The sequence below is a fragment of the Lissotriton vulgaris genome, chromosome 6 (assembly GCF_964263255.1).
Source record: "Lissotriton vulgaris chromosome 6, aLisVul1.2, whole genome shotgun sequence".
NCBI classification, from domain to species: Eukaryota; Metazoa; Chordata; class Amphibia; order Caudata; family Salamandridae; genus Lissotriton; species Lissotriton vulgaris.
In genome coordinates, this window is record NC_141694.1 from 759,200,133 (window position 1) to 759,221,203 (window position 21,071).

A 21,071-nucleotide genomic window follows, 5' to 3' on the forward strand; every position below is an offset into this window, starting at 1 on the left:
GAATAATATATCCTGTAGATTTGATGTAGGACTTAGTCTACTAGGTCTCTATCTAATATACTAAACTTAATTGTGAGAGCCAGCTAGCTCAGAGGTCACTAGAAACTTTCTCGAATAAACAAGAAGGAATTAGTTTCTGACAACCCCATAAACATGACAACTTTGTTTCCCCAAGAATAAACGTATCTTCAGAGTCGTGGAAACAATAGATAGATATTTTACTCAGTCAATTGTGCATGCTTCGTTTCTACAGAGTTGCAGAGAAATAGAGAGAGGGGCGTTTTCAATAAAAGGATTTATTGAACAGTCTTCTTTCTCATGTAAAAGAAATGAACTGCTACAATCGTAATGAAGGTTGTAAAGTATAATGCGTACAGCAAGAATAGTATTATAAAATAATACTGTAAAAGCATTGTATGGTTTCTAACCCATAAAAATACATACATAAATAACAATGGCTAAAAAGTACTCAACTGGTGCTTCTAAAATACGCCTACCCCAAATGTACCTAACCTAAGTCTAGTACAAGGGAAGAAGTAAGTGTGGTGTAGCATAGGTTTAGTTTCTTTGCCAAGAATCTATCTAAGATTTTTCTTAGGGTCTAATCAGCTCCATACCTTAGTTTTAGAATGACGGAGGTCTGGTATCTCTCTGTCTTGGGATTCGATTTCCCAACACCCCGCAAGGGGAGCTTTGAAACACTGGAGCTGGATTCTCAGCGAGAGAAAGGACAGCTTCTTGATCAGTGTGTCAGCTGGAGGGTCTCACAAAAGCGCTCAAGGCTCAGAACTATAATGACCAGCACAGATTTTCACTATTAGTAAGTGCCTATTTAGCAGGTGATTCCTTGTGCGACACGGTCGAGGATGTGACCCATATACACCCCTTGAAAGTGGCTAATGCCACTAAAACATATATCACAGAAAGTTGACCCGCACCAAGGTTTGTAGACACATATTTGATTTATCCAATTTCTATATTTCACAGTAATAATAGATATTTAGACAGAAACTTCCCACACATAAGAATTTCAAAAAAGAGTTGACTGTAGATTTTTCAGTTTTCTTTATTCAAGTTCTTAGTTAGAAATTCACAGAATTGCTTGTTGCCAACGCGTTTCTTCACATCCGTGACTTCTTCAGGGCTAAAAGCAATTTATATAAAAAAACATACATATTACAATACACAATACACATTTTTTTTACAAATAACAATGGTTAAAAGCATACACGTCACACCTTTTATGTCATGTATTATTATAAGAAACAGTAGAGGTTCTTATACTTTTGTCTCAGAACCTTAGAGTATTTTTTACTATGAAAAAAAAAGGGGAAAAGGGAAGTCAAAGTCACCATTCTTGATAAGTGTATTAACATGTAAATTTAGGTAGTTTCAAGAGCCAAGCGGGAGGAGGCATACTGAGTGGACTACCATCTTGTTTGTGGAGTTTGTAATAGGAGTTGCATAGATTATATATAGAACTGTTGCCCCAAGATAAAAGTAACCGTCATATTGACAACTGTTCTGTAGGTACTAAATACCCATTGCATTTACATAAAATAATATTTTATTTTATTATCATACCTCAAAGTTAATATTTTTGACAGAATTTCTAGTTAGCGTCAGCCACCATATAGTCTCTACGTGTTCTGGTCTGATATCTAAAGGTGAGATAATATAACGCTACCAAATCACAAAATCATATTAAAATACACTGCATGACACAATTCAACAATGTTAACTGTTTTTATATGTATTATATGGTGCATTACATTGTGGTTGCTTATAGTTCTCGGAATGACATTGGTAAGTTTTAATCTAAGATTAACATATTGGCAACCCGGGGAGCAGCTGTTACAGTAGAGATACATTCGTCCTTGATATAAAAGGAACGAGAAAGAACAGTACTGTCCTATGTCAAAAAAGAGAGAGAAAAACAGTTCTATTCTATTTATCCAATATGTGACCATTGCAGACAAATGACAGTATATGTTACATCCCTACAGTCACGAGACATATCCACCATCTGACATACAGTGAAATTGAAAACTTACATTCACATTGATATATCCGGCGTGTACCCCTCAAAACATTCAGTGCAACACAGGGAAGGTACCTCCTGTTCTTTTTTTTTTTTCGAAGTTTAAATAATTAGTGTCTCGTGGCCAGCGCCTGCACATAATTATACATATAAAAGTAAATTTAAAAGAACAGTAAAAACAATGTATATGGCTCTAAATATATGCATGATTGTAGTGGTATCTCTCTATAGAGTACAAGATATCATTAGATGGAAGTGAAGATCTAATAAGTATGGATGTGAAGATCTAATAAGTATGGATTGTATTTACATATCCTGATTTGTCCTCATAATCTAAAAATACCGATTTAAATAGGTCACAACATGTCCTGGGGAGCGCATTCTTGTATGGCAGGTTAGACTAAATAACTTATTTAAATATAACTGTGAGTAGAGTATGAAATTGTATAGACATTAGCATTTTAAGTCCTAAGAAAACAAAAAGGATCTCCACTGTGCCAGCCACCCTACAATAGTAATCAGTCAAAACAACATGTGCAAGTTATATTAGTCAATGCTCTCTCCATAGATGCGAGACTTGCGTAATGATATATACCGAGCATATGTCTGCTATCAGTATTTATACGAACATTCATAATTATTTTTGAAAAAATTAGATCTGTGAAATGCCCAAGGCCTTTGCGGTATATTAAGCAGGCCGATAATAATTAGCCTCCAGTAATGAGCCGCATTGACGAAATTCGAGCATAAGGCATAATACCCTTCACACATACTCATCGGCTCAGCGAATACACAAGTTCTAGGCAGTTACGTCTGTTACACAATGTGTTAGTATGAATAACGGCATAAACAGTTTCATTTGGTGCAATATTTTACGATCGTGAAGCCGTCTATTTGTTTTTGAAATTAGAAAAAACATTAGAGAATAATCCAATAGAATGGTGAGCTGTTTGGTGTACCATGTGTCAGGCAAAACAGGGTCCACGAATAACAGTTAACCCAAAAGTTTATCAACTAATTGATAAGAATACAGACGCAACTGCCCCTATTTAAAGAGCAGTTGATTATAGCCAGAAATTGCAAAATTAAGTCGAAAAAACGGGCGTGAAAAAGGCCTGCCATTACTTACTAGTATGCGTATAGGTAGTTCCGCAAGCGTCCTGGAAAATGTATGCGTCAACTAGTGAGCTGAAATTGCCCCTATTTAAATGCACACTAATTTAGAGCACCTGCAACAATTACGTTTTGGCGCTGGTGTTTGTCCTGGTATAGTTGGGAATTGTAGTTGCGATGTATCATCAGAGTAAATCATTGGCGCTTCGAATAGAGAGTATGTTATCATTACAACGGCAGCTTAGTCACCGAGACCAGGAAGACGGTCACCCAGGCCCTTGTCACCAGCCGCCTGGACTACGGCAACTCCCTCTATGCAGGAACCACCGCCAAACTCCAGAAAAGACTTCAGCGGATCCAGAACACCTCAGCACGACTCATCCTGGACATCCCCCGCCGCAGCCACATCTCCGAACACCTGAGAGACCTGCACTGGCTCCCGGTCAACAAGAGAATCACCTTCCGTCTCCTCACCCACGCTCACAAAGCCCTACACAACCAAGGACCAGGATACCTCAACAGCCGCCTCAACTTCTACGCTCCCAAACGCCAGCTTCGATCGACCGGCCACGCCCTCGCCGCCGTCCCCCGCATCTGAAGAGCCACCACAGGGGGACGGTCCTTCTCCTACCTCGCCGCCAAGACATGGAACTCCCTCCCTACCCACCTCCACCTGACCCAGGACCACCTCGCCTTCAGGAAGCAGCTCAAGACCTGGCTGTTCGAGCAGTAGCGGATCCCCCCCCCCGAGCACCTTGAGACCCTCTGGGTGAGTAGTGCACTATATAAATGCTTTGATTGATTGATTGATTGATTGATTGATTGATATTTGATATTTGAGGGGGTATTTCTAAAGCGCAGCGTTCGCTCCGGAGGGAGCATCATGGCGCTGAAAATCCTGAATGCCCGGTCAGGGTGGCGGGAAGGAGGCTAGATGGCGGCTCTGGTCCAGTCGTCGGGAAGGTTAAAAATCCAAGTCTTAAGAAGTTTTCTGAAAGGCTTCTCTAGGGTCTGTTGTCTCAAGTGTTTAGGCATGCTGTTCCAAGCTTTGATGGCCAGGGAGCTTAAGGTTTTTCCGCCTTTTAACTTCAAGTTGTGCCTGGCGGAGGACATGAGATTGTCATGGGCAGAACGAAGGGAACGACTCGGGTTGTAGTGTGGGAAGCGTCTGGTTAAGTATTTAGGACCAGTGTTGTTAAACGCCCGAAAGGCAACGGTAAGAATTTTGAAAAGTATTCTTTTATGGAGGGGTAGCCAATGCAGGGTTTTTAGGGCTGCAGAGATTGAGGATTTGCGGGGCAATTTTAGGACCAAGCGGGCAGCCGTGTGAAGGACGCTTTGGAGCTTGGTCAGAGTGGACTTTTTAGTCCCAGCCAGGAGGCCGTTACAATAGTCAACGCGCGAGATTATGAGGGCTACTGTTACAGTTTTCCTGGCCTCAAGAGGGAGAAAGTCGAAGAACTTTCTGAGGGATTTAATTATACCGAAGCATCTGCCGGCAACATTCCTGGCGTGTTGGTCGAATGATAGGTCTGAGTCAAATAGTACACTGAGGTTTCTAGCTGTTGTGCCGGTCTGGGGGGGGCAACAGAGTTATCCGGCCACCAAAGGGCTGGGCAGAAGGAGGTGTTCTTACCTATGGGGAGGATCTCTGTTTTGCTAGAATTGCAGCGGAGGTGGTTAGTGTCCATCCATTGGAAGACCGCAGTTAAGCAGTTTTTAAGATTGAGCTCAGCTTTGTTTGAGTTATCCTCTAGGGGTACGATCAACTGAGTATCATCGGCATACGAGGTGACAGGTATGCCGAATGATTCAATCAAGGCAAGGAGTGGGATGAGGTAAATATTAAAAAGAAGGGGACTCAGGATGGACCCTTGAGGGACTCCAGAGGAGACCTTTTTCTCCTTAGATTGAAAAGGGCCAAGGGCGACAGTTTGGGACCTGTCGCTGAGGAATGATCTTATCCATGATAGGGCTGTGTCTGAAATCCCTATGTCCATCAATCTGTTGATCAGGATAGAGTGGGATATGGTGTCGAACGCTGCTGTGAGGTCGAGAAGTAAAAGAATGGCTTTCTTCCTCTGGTCTTGCAGCGTTTTGATTGTGTCAGTCAGTTCGATCAGAGCTGTTTCAGTTGAGTGTTTAGGACGGAAGCCGGATTGTTGAGGGTGAAGTATATTGTGGGTTTCCAAGTAGATTTTGAGTTTTTTATAAACTAACTGTTCGGTTATTTTTCCCAAAGCAGGGAGAAGGGTGATTTGGCGGAGATTGGTCAAGTCCACTGGGGATTTGTTAGCCTTCTTCATGAGTGGTTTGACAACACCCTTTTTCCATATGCGAGGGACAGATCCGGAACTGAGTGACGAGTTGACTATGTCATTGATGGTAGGGTTCACCACGTCTATGATTTGATGGAGAATCTTGGGAGGGCAGGGGTCGGAAGGGGAACCGGATTTGCAAGATAGAATAGCTTCTCTGGTTTGGGCCAGAGTGACAGGGGTGAAGTTTTTAAGACTACCCACTGGAGATTCAAGTTGGTCAGGACTAGGAGGCCCTTGAGGGGTTTGAGGAGGGGGAAAATTCCTTTGGATGGGGGCGATTTTTTCATCGAAGTAGTCTGAGATCTTGTCGCAAAGATCTTGGGATGGGGGATTTCGGGTTGGAGAGCTTTGGGCTGAGTAAAAGTTTTTACTATAGAGAACAAGGTTTTTTGTTTCTGGCTAGCTTCTTTGATGGCTTTTACGTAGAAGATTCTCTTGGCCAATTTAATGTTAGAGAGGTAGTTTTTCCTCTGTTGGATATAGGCGAGACGATCGTCATTGTCGTAAGTTCGGCGCCATTTACGCTCAGCTTTCCTGCATAGTAGGTGAGCGGTAGCTAAGTCAGGGGTGAACCAAGGGGCGTTTTTTTTGTTTTCTTATGAGTTCTGCCGGGGCGGTTGGTGGGGTTCCGGTTTTTAATTTCTTGTGCAATCCAGTTATGGAAGAGGTCTGCATCCCTTTCAATGTTACCAGATAGAGCGGGGAACTGGGATTGAAGGATGGGATTAAGAGTAAGGTTTTCCTGGACAGTTTTCCAGTTGACAGAGTAGTCACGATGAAGATTTGTTTTATTGGTAGTTTGAAAGTGACTATTAGTGATGTGGAATGGGATCAGGCTATGATCTGTCCATATCTGGGGGAGAGGGGGCAGGATGGAGAGGGAAGGGAGATTAGTGCAGACACCATCAAGGGTGTGTCCAAGTAAATGGGTAGGCAGAGTTACACTTTGTTGAAGATTGAAGATTTCAAGTGTCTGTAGGAAGCTATTAGTTTGTGAGTCAGATGAGGACTCGAGGTGCAGATTAAAGTCTTCTAGAAGAGTAAAATGTGGGTAACGAAGTAGAAAATGTCCCAGAGAGTCGCTAAGGGAGTCAAGAAATTTAGAAGCATTACCGGGTGGGCGGTAGATCAAACCACCTGAGAAAGAAAGGGATTGGCTGAGTTTGATGGAGAAGCCCATACCTTCTGTGTCAGTTAGGGGGTCTAAACTGAACGTATGACAGTTGAAGGTGCTTTTCAGGATAATTGCAACGCCTCCGCCTCTTCCTTTCAGTCTATCTTGTCTATGAAAGGAATAACCCTGGGGGAGGGCAATGGCTATATCTGGGTTGCTGTCTTCTGTGAGCCAGGTTTCTGTAATCAGAAGACAGTCCAGATCGGAGTCTATGATGAGGTCGTAGATATCTTGGCTATGTCTACACATAGACCGAGCGTTTATCAAACCACCTTTGAAGGGTGGCAGGGAGTCCTTGGGAAGAGGGAGGGGGGGTGAATGGGCTGGGACGATAGTGAGGGACCAGCGGCAGTGAATGCAGCAAGCCAAGCCGGATACCTTTGACAAGTCAAGTTTGCAAGAACAGTCATGGTTACCTCGTAGAAGGTGGAGATCGCTAGAAAGGTACCTGATATGTGAGGAGGTTAGGGCAGAGTTTCCTGCGCCTGTCGCGGTCTTGGTGCGGACGGGCGCAGACAGGCTTGCCTTAGGCGCACCTTTGGCGCGCAAACGGCGCTCCCGCTGCGCTCGTCCGTTGCGCTTCCTGTGCATGCACATATCTGGCGGAAGAGGGGGTGTGGCCTAAACGGGGGCGTGGTCAGCGCGCACGCCTGTGCTGAGCCTGATGGCAGCCGCTTAGGGAGAGAGAAGAAGGCGCGACAGCTTTCAGGATCAGCTGTGCGCTACAAGTGAAGATTGCACGAGTTGTGCGAGCAGTATTTTAAAAACACAAGTAAGTGACACCACACAAGATTTTTCAAATTTTAAAAAGCAATGTGAAATAAATTCACGAGTACCGCCAGCTCCCGGCTTCCGCCTCAGGACTGGGACAGGAGTTATCTGTCAAACGCTAGTTTTCAGCGGTTAAGTAGTCAGAAAAGGGGGCGTGGCCTAAACGGGGGCATGGTCAGCGCGCACGCCTGTGCTGATGGCGGCCGCTTAGGGAGAGAGAAGAAGGCACGACAGCTTTCAGGATCAGCTGTGCGCTACAAGTGAAGATTGCACGAGTTGTGCGAGCAGTATTTTAAAAACACAAGTAAGTGACACCACACAAGATTTTTCAAATTTTAAAAAGCAATGTGAAATAATTTCACGAGTACCGCCAGCTCCCGGCTTCCGCCTCAGGACTGGGACAGGAGTTATCTGTCAAACGCTAGTTTTCAGCGGTTAAGTAGTCAGAAAAGGGGGCGTGGCCTAAACGGGGGCGTGGTCAGCGCGCACGCCTGTGCTGATGGCGGCCGCTTAGGGAGAGAGAAGAAGGCGCGACAGCTTTCAGGATCAGCTGTGCGCTACAAGTGAAGATTGCACTAGTTGTGCGAGCAGTATTTTAAAAACACAAGTAAGTGACACCAAACAAGATTTTTCAAATTTTAAAAAGCAATGTGAAATATTTTCACGAGTACCGCCAGCTCCCAGCTTCCGCCTCAGGACTGGGACAGGAGTTATCTGTCAAACGCTAGTTTTCAGCGGTTAAGTAGTCAGAAAAGGGGGCGTGGCCTAAACGGGGGCGTGGTCAGCGCGCACGCCTGTGCTGATGGCGGCCGCTTAGGGAGAGAGAAGAAGGCGCGACAGCTTTCAGGATCAGCTGTGCGCTACAAGTGAAGATTGCACGAGTTGTGCGAGCAGTATTTTAAAAACACAAGTAAGTGACACCACACAAGATTTTTCAAATTTTAAAAAGCAATGTGAAATAATTTCCTGAGTACCGCCAGCTCCCGGCTTCCGCCTCAGGACTGGGACAGGAGTTATCTGTCAAACGCTAGTTTTCAGCGGTTAAGTAGTCAGAAAAGGGGGCGTGGCCTAAACGGGGGCGTGGTCAGCGTGCACGCCTGTGCTGATGGCGGCCGCTTAGGGAGGGAGAAGAAGGCGCAACAGCTTTCAGGATCAGCTGTGCGCTACAAGTGAAGATTGCACGAGTTGTGCGAGCAGTATTTTAAAAACACAAGTAAGTGACACCACACAAGATTTTTCAAATTTTAAAAAGCAATGTGAAATAATTTCACGAGTACCGCCAGCTCCCGGATTGAAGGTATCGCGTGGCTCAATTTTCAAACCAACATCTTACGTGGACCACGGACGGAAGGAATCACGGTTCAAAACCCGAGACCAACTCAGCGTAGTTGTATTTAAAATGTCATAAGATAATATTTTGCTCAATATTGTTCCTCGATGCAAATAAAATTGCAGTGAGAACATAAAGTGGTGCACTGAGTGAAGTCAGGCATGTGATTTTATTCATATGATGGTACCATCAAAGCAAATATGACATGGCTCAATAGCTGGCACTGCACCAGCGAAACATGGAGCATGGGGACAAATCACAGTACAGGCCCAGAGGCCTGCTTCAGTTACTTATATATACTTATCTATTGAAAGAAAAAAAAACATATGAATATTTATAATATTATCCTTGCGAGTTAGTTCAAAGAATAAGTGGATATAATATTAAAAATGCTACCCTTACTGCTCCATAGATGTAGCTCACCTCGTCAATGCAATGCCATTGTCCACAGGCCAGACCAGAGTAGGCCACGGTTCAAGACTGATATCAAATAGAAAATTCTCTATCGGCTTATAGTTTTGAATGTTATATCATTATTTGAAATAACACAAGCATATGTATTCTTTCGAAACTGTTCCTAAGTTCATACTATTTTGCAGCATACCTGAAGTGCAAATTAACGGTGGTACCATGAAAAGCTAAGTGGATAAATATAACCTGCCTCTATTAGTGCATTGTGGTTGTGTGGACAAACTATACAAAATTATTAAAAAAACACACACTATAGCAGACATTAGTGTATTCGAAAAAGACATAAACACAGTTGAGTGTATGATACATCACTCGAATGTGTATGAAAGTCTGATCAGCTTGACATCTGTTCAGAGATATTGCGCAGCTAGAGAAAATGGTGAAATTCATGATTACAATTAAGTTCTAAGGACACTGCTCTTAAACAATAAATCCACTTAGCCTCTGTTTGTCTGAGTAATGTGGTTCTATCTCCCCCTCTGGCGCTGGCTTTTACATAATCCAAAGCATGAAATGTGATTTTTGCCTGAGTGGAGTGTGTCATCGCTATGTGTTGCGCAACTGGCGATCGATGATCCATTTTTTTAATGTCTCTCACATGTTCCTGTATTCGAAACTTCAAACACCTGACACTGCTACCCACATTGATTTTATCACATTCACATCAAAGTACATAAATAGTAAAGGTGGTGTTACAGTTTATAAAGGGTGAGATTCGATATTTTTTTGATTTGTTATATTGGAACTCAGTGCATCTATTTATCCCAAATTGGCAAACATTGCAGTTGCCACAAACATGGAAACCAGATGGCTTGACCGGCAACCATGTCTGCATGTCAGATTTTCGTTCCTCAATGTAACTAGGACATAGCATATTGCGTATAGTTTTACCTTTACGGTAAGTAACTTTAGGTTTTTCAGACACTATATTTGATAGTTCTGAGTTACAGTGAAATAGGCCCCAATGGTGGCGCAGTATGTTAAAAATGTGTCCACTGTACATGCCATATTTAGTGATAAAAGAAACCCGATCAGTGTATTCTTCCGCCCTTCTTGATTTTTTAGTGACCAGTGTTTCAGCTCTACTTAACTTTTTGGCTCTACTCTCAGCTTTTTTAAGGCATGTTTCCGAATAACCCCTCATTTTGAAGTTGGTTTGAATTTCTTTGATAGATTTATCAAAGTTCTCATCTTGACTGCAGTTCCTACGTGCGCGAACCATCTCTCCATAAGGTATGGCTCTGATGGTTGCACTAGAAGGACAGCTGTCAGCGTGCAATACACTGTTGCACGCTGTGGTTTTCTTGTACATGTCACAGTGCACCTTGTTGTCATGGGAATATAGTTTGAGATCCAGGTATACTATTTCTCTCTTAGAGCTGCTCATAGTCAGTTTCACATTAAAGATATTATTATTTAGATATCTGAAATATTGGTTCAGGGCCTCATCATTACCCTTCCTTATTAACAGAATATCGTCAATATATCTGACGTAGACAAGTATATTTTCAAGTCAAGATCCAGCTCCGGGGCCCCAGGCATGCTCGAGCTTGTACAGACCCATGAAAAGATTAGCGTACAATGAGGCTAGCCTAGAACCCATCGTCGTTCCCTGTAGTTGTAAGAACCATTTCTGGCCATGCATGAACGCATTTTGGGTCAGAACTAGTGTGGCCATTGTCAACAGCATTTGTGTGTGTTCTAAATGACAGACATCTCTCTTGTTTAGAAAATGGGCAAGAGCTCTACAGCCTTGTTCCATCTCTATGCGTGTGTAGAGACTCCCCACATCCATTGTAACGAATGTGAAGGTCTCATGTTCCCATTGTAAATCTTCCAGCTTACACAGAAGTTCCCTACTATCCTTAATAAAGGAGGGGAGATTTCTTACGAAGGGTTGGAGAAAGGTATCGACATACTCCGCCAGATGTTTGGTTGGGCCTCCATTTCCAGATATAATGGGTCGACCGGGGGGAAAAATACCCCCTTCATGGACTTTGGGGAGTATGTAGATACATGGATATCTCGAATTATGTGCCTGTAGATATCCATATTCTGTTTCAGAAATCAATCCTAATTCTTTCCAATCAATCAGATGAGCATTGATGTTTCTTTCAATTAAGGGAGTGGGATTAGCATCCAGTAATCTATAGCACTGATCTTGGCTTAGTTGTCTGTCAATTTCTCCTATATAGTCATTATAGTTCATAAGGACTATGGCCCACATGCATCAAGCATTTTTGTAGTCGCAAACGGTGCGATTCCTTAAAATCGGCCGTTTGCGAATGCAAAAGTGCTTTTTGGGATGCATGAAGCAATTTTAGAATTCGTAACATTTTTGCGAGTTCTAAAATTGCGGGTGCTTTTAAGAAGTCGCAGATGTGCGATTTCTTAAAAGCAATGCATCATTACTTTTAGAAGTGCAAATTCGCAATTAGGGTGCCAAATTTACCTAGTGGTTGAACCACTCGGTAAATTTGGAAAAAGTGTTAAAAATGCTGAAAATGTTTTTTTTTCAACATTCATGTTTCACACACACATGTCCTTAGGACATGTGTGTGTGAAACATGATGCGAAAAATAAATTTCAGGGGTGCATGGGGGGGTCCTTTGGACCCCCCCCTGCACCCATGAAATGTTCTAAGTGCCACTCGCAATTTGCTGATGCCTTCCCATTCACTCCTATGGGCCTTTTGGCCCATAGGAATCAATGGGAATTGCGAAAATTAACTTAGGAATTCGGTATTCATTTGGGATTCGGTAAAAATTGCGATTTTTACCGAAAAACAAATGAATACCGAAAATAATGATGCATAGCATTTTGCACTTCTTAATTTGCGATTCCTTATTTTTCGCAAATTAGGAAGTGCAAAATGTAACAATGATGCATGTGGGCCTATATTCCCCCCTTTATCCGCTTCGCGAATGATCACATTAGGGTCGTCCCTCAAAGATTTGAGTAGCATTTTTTCACGCATAGTGAGATTGTATTTGTGCTTACATTTGGTATGTTGACCATGTGTTTCTTCTAGTAGGTATAGATCTTGTGTAACCTTATTTGCAAACTCATCTATTGCTGAGGCAGTACCATGGGACGGGCCAAATTTAGAAGGGCATCTAAGACCACTGTCTATTGTTGTATCTTCTACAATGTCTAGATCACGGGCAAAGTCTACAATATTTACAAAGTCATTGTCATCATCTAGAGTTGCTATGGTGTGAGCCACTTGAACATCTGATATAGTGAGGTCAGTCCTGTAAATGTTACCCCCCAACAAATGAGATGTAGTCGGATGATCTGCAAAGAATTGTTTTAATTTCAATTTGCGAACAAATTTGTAAAGATCCACATGTATCTCAGTCAAACAATAGTTTAAGCCTTTACTCAAAATATTTTTTTCTTCCTCGGTCAAAGATCTAGATGACAAATTGATCACATTAAGTACATTTACATTCAAAATATCATCCTGACTGCCCACTTGATGGTTCACATTCTCATTAGTCAGTACGTTTGAGCATTTGGTGCCCTGGCCTTTACCCCTGCTCTGGTGTTTCTTGCCACCGCGCCTTGTTCGCTTCCTAGATTTTTCTTTTTGTTGCCCAATCTGAAGCTTTGAACTTCCCGTAAAAAATGCGAAGTATTATCAGGGGCGGCTGTGCTAGTGCTTGGTTCTTCACTCACTACACTCTCTATTTAATTTAAAATTTAATTTAATAACGATTTCTAAAGCGCCTGGTGACCCAAGGGCATCCCCGCGCTATAAGATTTGTGATCCTGTTGAGGGGGAGGAGAGGGAGGGGAGACAGTCAAGGGGACTTCATTTAGGAAACAGATGAGTCTTTAATTTCTTGCGGAATGCTAGGTAGTTAGGTTCAAGTCTGAGGGAGCGGGGAAGAGCGTTCCATCCCGTAGCTGCTTGAACGGAGAATTGTCGTCCTCCTGTGCGGGTTCTTTCGAATCTAGGAATGCTAGCTAGGTTCTCTCTATTGATGAGATAGAGGTTGAGCTAGAGGAAATGCTAGGTGTTTTTGTCAGATTATCTGGAATTTGAGCTGTTTAATGGGCAAGTCATCGTACTTTCTCGCGAAAGTGAAGATGCGTCCTCTATCGTAATCTCTTTAATCACGTTCAATCTTTTGTAGTTTTTTATCCTTAAGATATACCTGATATTTGGCTAGCTCAATTTTGAGAATAGCATAATTTTTTTGGATAGCCTCAGTTAGTTTGGTGTCACTAATTTCTTTCTCTTGAGATATTATTTCCTCTCTGATGTTTTTTACTTTCCGATCTGCATTTCTGATCAGAATATCCGTCATTTTATATGATGCCTCATAGAGGCCTCCCTCCCATTCACTGAGATGGTCTGGTTCCAGGTCTTCGTAATAAGGAAAAATGAATTCTTCTATTTTCTAGATATTTTTTTTAAGTTGCTCCTTCCCACCATTTGGCGAGTTCGGATTTTTTTAGTCTTTCTAACCGTATGAATTTGTTCTTTCGACCTTCTTCCCGTGGTGTCTTAGGTGCCACTGATCTTGCACTATCATCTTTTTTCTCAAATAATCCTCCTAGTAACTCCTGCCTGTTATCATCAAAATTCATCTTTTTCTTGTTGTAATTTGGCAAGAGCGTGAAAAGTGCTAGATCAGCTAAAAACTAAATCTCACAAAAGCGCTCAAGGGTCAGAACTATAATGACCAGCAAAGATTTTCACTATTAGTAAGTGCCTATTTAGCAGGTGATTCCTTGTGCGACACGGTCGAGGATGTGACCCATATACACCCCATGAAAGTGACTAATGCCACTAAAACATATATCACAGAAAGTTGACCCGCACCAAGGTTTGTACACACATATTTGATTTATCCAATTTCTATATTTCACAGTAATAATAGATATTTAGACAGAAACTTCCCACACATAAGAATTTCAAAAAAAAGTTGATTGTAGATTTTTCAGTTTTCTTTATTCAAGTTCTTAGTTAAAATTCACAGAATTGCTTTTTGCCAACACGTTTCGTCACATCCGTGACTTCTTCAGGGCTAAAAGCAATTTATATTAAAAAACATACATATTACAATACAATACAAAATACACATTTTTTTTACAAATAACAATGGTTAAATGCATACACGTCACACCTTTTATGTCATGTATTATTATAAGAAACAGTAGAGGTTCTAATACTTTTGTCTCAGAACCTTAGAGTATTTTTTACTATGAAAAAAAGGGGAAAAGGGAAGTCAAAGTCACCATTCTTGATAAGTGTATTAACATATACATTTAGGTAGTTTCAAGAGCAAAGCGGGAGTAGGCATACTGAGAGGACTACCTTCTTGTTTGTGGAGTTTGTAATAAGAGCTCCACAGATTATATATAGAACTGTTGCCCCAAGATAAAAGTAACCGTCATATTGACAACTGTTCTGTAGGTACTAAATACCCATTGCATTTACATAAAATAATATTTTATTTTATTATCATACCTCAAAGTTAATATTTCTGACAGAATTTCTAGTTAGCGTCAGCCACCATATACTCTCTACGTGTTCTGGTTTGATATCTAAAGGTGAGATAATACAACGTTACCAAATCGCAAAATCATATTAAAATACACTGCATGACACAATTCAACAATGTTAACTGTTTTTATATGTATTATATGGTGCATTACATTGTGGTTGCTTATAGTCCTCAGAATGACATTTGGTAAGTTTTAATCTAAGATTGACATATTGGCAACCCGGGGAGCAGCTGTTACAGTAGAGATACATTCGTCCTTGATATAAAAGGAACGAGAAAGAACAGTACTGTCCTATGTCAAAAAAGAGAGAGAAGAACAGTTCTATTCTATTCTATTTATCCAATATGTGACCATTGCAGACAAATGACAGTATATGTTACATCCCTACAGTCATGAGACATATCCACCATCTGACATACAGTGAAATTGAAAACTTACATTCACATTGAAATATATCCGGCGTGTACCCCTCAAAACATTCAGTGCAACACAGGGAAGGTACCTCCTGTTCTTTTTTTTTTTTCGAGGCTTAAATAATTAGTGTCTCGTGACCAGCGCCTGCACATAATTATATATATAAAAGTAGATTTAAAAGAACAGTAAAAACAATGTATGCTCTAAATATATGCATGATTGTAGTGGTATTTCTCTATAGAGTACAAGATATCACTAGATGAAAGTGAAGATCTAATAAGTATGGATGTGAAGATCTAATAAGTATGGATTGTATTTACATATCCTGATTTGTCCTCATAATTTAAAAATACAGATTTAAATAGGTCACAACATGTCCTGGGGAGCGCATTCTTGTATGGCAGGTTAGACTAAATAACTTATTTAAATATAACTGTGAGTAGAGTATGAAATTGTATAGACATTAGCATTTTAAGTCCTATGAAAACAAAACGGATCTCCACTGTGCCACCCACCCTACAATAGTAATCAGTCAAAACAACATGTGCAAGTTATATTAGTCAAAGCTCTCTCCATAGATGTGAGACTTGCGTAATGATATATACCGAGCATATGTCTGCTATCAGTATTTATACGAACATTCATAATTATTTTTGAAAAAATGGGATCTGTGAAATGCCCGAGGCCTTTGCGGTATATTAAGCAGGCCGATAATAATTAGCCTCCAGTAATGAGCCGCAATGACGAAATTCGAGCATAAGGCATAATACCCTTCAGCTGGAGGGTCGGCTTCCTTCGACACTTGCTGTACGAGCTGCGTCGGGCAAGTAGATAGTCGAACTGCTCCAAACCACTGTGTTTGCTAGGGTAAGTGACAGAATATTTATACCTTGAAGGTGCCTAGTTTGATGTAAAGTTGGGCATAATAACGTCAGTAAAGAACCCCAAGGGAATGGTAGCACTTTGTAAACTCCATGATTTCTTGGACAAATCAATATTCAAGCATGGGGATGTCCCTGACTTCTTACGCCGGTTTTCCAAGAAATCATTGTGACTTTTCGGTACTGGTGGAAGTAGCCATGCCTGTATTTGGACTGCATGGGCTATGTCTAAATAAAGGTATGATTTCTATGCAACTATTAGGGCAATGTGAATTGTACCTATATAAGGGCATGAATCGGGAAAATTTCACTCGGATCCTAAAACGCCATACAGCAACATAGCAGTTGAAGATACTGAAGGGACACTTCATACCTCACCTATAAGCATAACAGATAGTCCTCAGTCAAACCCCTGCACTCAGAACTTAAAGTACCCATAAAATCAATCACCTCTTAGCATAGACAGTAGCCTTAGCACCAGTGATCAGCTAACAGGAGGGGACAAAAGGAGGTACCACCCTTTCCAACACAGTCACCTGCGTCACTCTCCAGGAGACCGAAGAAAAAACTAAAGAAACAGCTTAATAGGGCCACAAAGGCCAAAATAGTGGCATCGCTGACAACTACCAACATAAATCAGGGAATCCACCTGCAGATCGTGCCTTTGTCCTGTTGTACCCAATCTTCATCCCCAGGTCGGACATTACCAATACAAAAGATCTCCCTGTAACAAGATCAGTCCCTATTATAACTCCACTCTCAACAATAAATAAGGAAAGATCTTTCTGTGGTAAGATCAGCCCCAAAGACAACTCCCCCTCATCTGATAAACAAGGAAAGGACTGATGCAAGCACCCGAGCTGCACGTAACTTTGAGCCTTGCACAGATACTAAAAGGCACCCAGGCCGGACCCCTAATAACAATAACATACTCCTGAACAGCCAGTCTATCATTTGGCCAAATCCTGGTCATTACTCAACCTGTTTTCTCAACCTCTGGAACCTTGGGTACCGATCCAATCAACGCCCCCCTTGCACATTGGGCCAGAATATCGGAATCAACCTATAAAAAGGCTTGCAATGGCACCCAGGAGATAGCGCTAACCCTCCAATACCATATAAAAGGTCAAAATTATATTTTAAAAAGGGACAACATTCTTCACCTACTCAAACACGTACCATCCCTGGCCCACATTCGCTAATACAATTTAGCTAGTTAGGTTTCAGAAACTCAGTGGTGACACCCATGCTGAGTCAACTTTGGTAGGCATGCCCCAACTACCAGATCGGTAGGTTCAAAGAAGTGCCCCTGTTTGCGGAATGGGGTATAGACATTAAACAAAATCATCCTGAGAAATACCCACATATGCTTTAGGCCCAGCCCCTAAACAAGGGGCCCACTGCATACTTCGAGGTATAAACAGTGCCCATTACACTTTGGCACACCAAGCTGAACTAGAGAAGCACAGCATTTTTAAAATATGCACCAATGAGCAGAGTGTGCACTTCCGGGATACCGACGATGATCGGGAACGGCGGGCACCACCTTCTTTGAGTTTCACCAACGGTACTCATAACACCACCCTCTCATTGAGGCAAAACAATCACTCAGGTGTCCATCTCCAGCCCTCAGTTAACACCCATTTCATGGAATGTGGCAGGTCTCACGAAAATTGCTGAGGACAACTCAGCCCTTGACTACCTTCACAAAGGATACATCCTATGCTTTCAGGAGACCTGGGTCACAGGATCAACCACACTGCCAGGCTATTATGAATTGAATTCTCCAGCAATAAAATGTAACATCTCTGGTGATCTCATACCACTCCCATTACTGTTAATAAACTGCTACATCAACACCGTGCAGCACCAGAAAAAACAGGCCATAACCTGTAATTACCACAACTGAAGAGACGTTAAACAAAGACTACTCTCATAAGCCATTCATGGCGGGAGACTTTATCACCAGGGCCCTGGGCTGTCAAATAAAGACAGCCAGACCATCCTCAGAGGCTGTTTCACTCCAGAGCCTTTTTAAAAACTAAAGCCTAGCCTCCCTGCAAACTATAAAACAAGCAAGTTAGCTGCAATGCTGAATTGTTGCTACTTTTAGGAAAATATCGTTTATATCTTCATCAGCAAATCTTTGACACCGAAGATCAGCACTTTCGAAGTAGATGATTGGGTGAAAGTGACCACAGACCTTCACGGTCAATCCTGCATTTAGACATCAAGGCCTTGCCTCTATTACTCTATCAGGAAGAATCAACAGGGAAAGATTGACATAAAGTTCTCCCTGGATTTAATTGGAAAGACAACCGCAGCAAAACGTTAAACAATTGAATCATATCAAAAGAGACTGCTGACATGTCACTCAGCGCACTCACACCACTGGAGCACTGGGATGAACTTGTAGAAGAAGACCGCACAGGCCCCGGGTTAGGACAGAGACCTACTTTGAAAAGAAATCTCCCCATTTGACCAACAGCCTCCCAAATAACAACTAAGGAGCTGTCCACAAGTAAGCACAATCTTCGAAGAGCCTTGTTGGCCAAAGGACGAGATGATAAAAGCATCTCGGGACAAACGATTACAGCACAGAGAGCAGCCCACAGGTGGATTGTCTGGCAACAAAAAAAAAACAAATCAAAGAAGAATGGTTAAAGATATTTGCAACTCTACAAGAGAGAAACCATTACCACTTTTGGGAGCACATAAACAGCCCCAGCAATTTCACCCAGATCAAGGACAACAGTGTGGCAGAAAAGGAGTTGATTGTCTATGCCAAGCTTTTATATATGAATGATCAGGCTAACAAAATAAAATCCAACCAGACAGTTTTAGCATTAGACTATCACACTCAGTCATCTTCCACTCCTATGGAGACCGCCATTATCACTGCAATACAAAAAATGATGAGAGACGGGCACCTGGACCTAATAGCCTACTTGCTTCAATCTGTAAAACTGAACAAGACTTCTGGGCCAGGATGCTCACACTGTTCTACAACCACGCCTTTCCCACTGCCATGATTTCAAACTCATGGAGAGGGTTCATTCTCTTTCCAACTCACAAAAATGGAGACCATTAAATTCCGACAAACTACCAGCTAATTCCCTTTTAGACTTGGAAGCAAAAGCATACGCATTGATTCTGTTAGAAGACCTGGAACACTGAGCGGCAATAAACAATGTTAAAGGACCAGCTTATCCATCACACCAATCAAGTCGGAGCAAATAACCAACATTGTTCAGTTGTTTCATCAATTGCAGCACATCTTTTGACAAGGTGGTTCTGGACAAGCATGCAAACTTTGGGAAACATTAATAGCATGGAGGGCCCCCCCCTTTGCTCCTAAAAGCCATAATATATATACCAGGGGACATGGGTCTGGATAAAAGTTTTAACCAACAATGAACACAAACAGGGTAGCATGCGGGTGATCCTCCTTTTTAACCTTTACACAGTCAACCTGGGCAAAGCAATAGAAGGTGCCAGCCTAGTCACACCCTGTTCTGCAATATGACATAGTCATAGCTACAGAGAGCCCTTGACGCACGTCATACGTTTAAGAAGGCCAACAAACTTCAGGTAAACTAGAACTAGACCAAAATTATCATCTTCTGAAAATATCCTGATGCCTGGTGATAAATTGGAGGCACAGTGCAAGATATTAAGATAAGTGGTAGAGAGGAAGAAATGTGGATATGGATGTATTCGGCAGCTGTTGATGCATTGGCATTTTTCCGGTAGAGTGATAACTCCAGGCAGTCTTTTGTAGACAAGTGGTGTCTGCAATGAAAGGATCAGCTCTGCCCCATCCAAGATCAGAATTACAGATAAAATGGAGAAAGACATAGAAATGTGTCTGACATTCTTGGAATATGGAGAAATGTTGTGGTTACAAAATACTGTACTGGACAGCAGAGATGTTTTCTGATGCATCTAGCAAAGGAGGGTTTTGTCTGTTCTAGAAAGACAGGTGGTGCATAGAGAATTCCCAGTGGAGTGGACAGAGAAGAGTCATTGCATCGCATTCCTTGAATACTTCCCAGTAGTGAGAGCCATAAGGTTTTTGGGTGTAGAGTTGAAGCTCAAAAGTGTGACAGTCAGAATGGACAATGAGGCATTGGAGCATGTGATAAATAAGTTGTCAACAAAGGTAGTGTACGTGCTAAGGCTACTATGTGAACTGGTGTTGATGTATCTGAGGAGAAATGTGTTGCTCAGGGTGACACACATACTTGAGCTACACAATGGGGTGGCTTATCTCATTCACAATGGGTGAGTTTCTATATTTTGGCCCCAGAAGCACATCAACATGGAATGTCAAACTGCTGGACATGTGGAGGATCAGAAAACGTGTGCAATGTTTTTGGAGCAAACGTCCTTAACGGACTTACAAAGGAGTATTTACAGAGCAGCATGTGTTGAATCCTGGATTTAGGAGCACACAGAAGAGAGGTGGAGCAGGAGGTTAGAGGGCAGAGGCAGGAATGATATGACACATGTTTTGAAGAGCTAAGTTTAAAAGGTTTAGCACCCATATTTTAGGGGAAGTGCTTCTAGGAGTATTATCAATGTGAGTGTGAACTAGGGAGAAGGATTTTGGAGAAGTGGGCTAGGAAAAAGAGTGATGGAAGGAGGCCAAGAATGGTGGGTATACAGAGAAAAGTGATATTAAAGGTGAGATCTGCATGCTCTTCCATATGGGAGTTTAGTCTATTCAGGGCAATATTTGCATTTATATGTTTTGAAGGCCCCACAGTCGTAGTGGGGGGCCCACACTTGTTGCGAGACCTTTGCAAAGAGAATCTGCAATGTGGAGTTTCCACACAAGTGTGGGGTCCTGCCACAACTGCTGTGACTCCACCACAAGTCCAGAGGCCCTATGTGAATCAGGCCCTTAGTGTCTGAAGTAGTTGGAGCAAAAGCCCTAGGGGGCTTCAATGGGAGGATGTGAAGCTGGATAAAGGTAAAATGTGTATCATGGTGCTGAAGGGTAATTCAGATCAGAGGACAAAAGGGAGTGCAG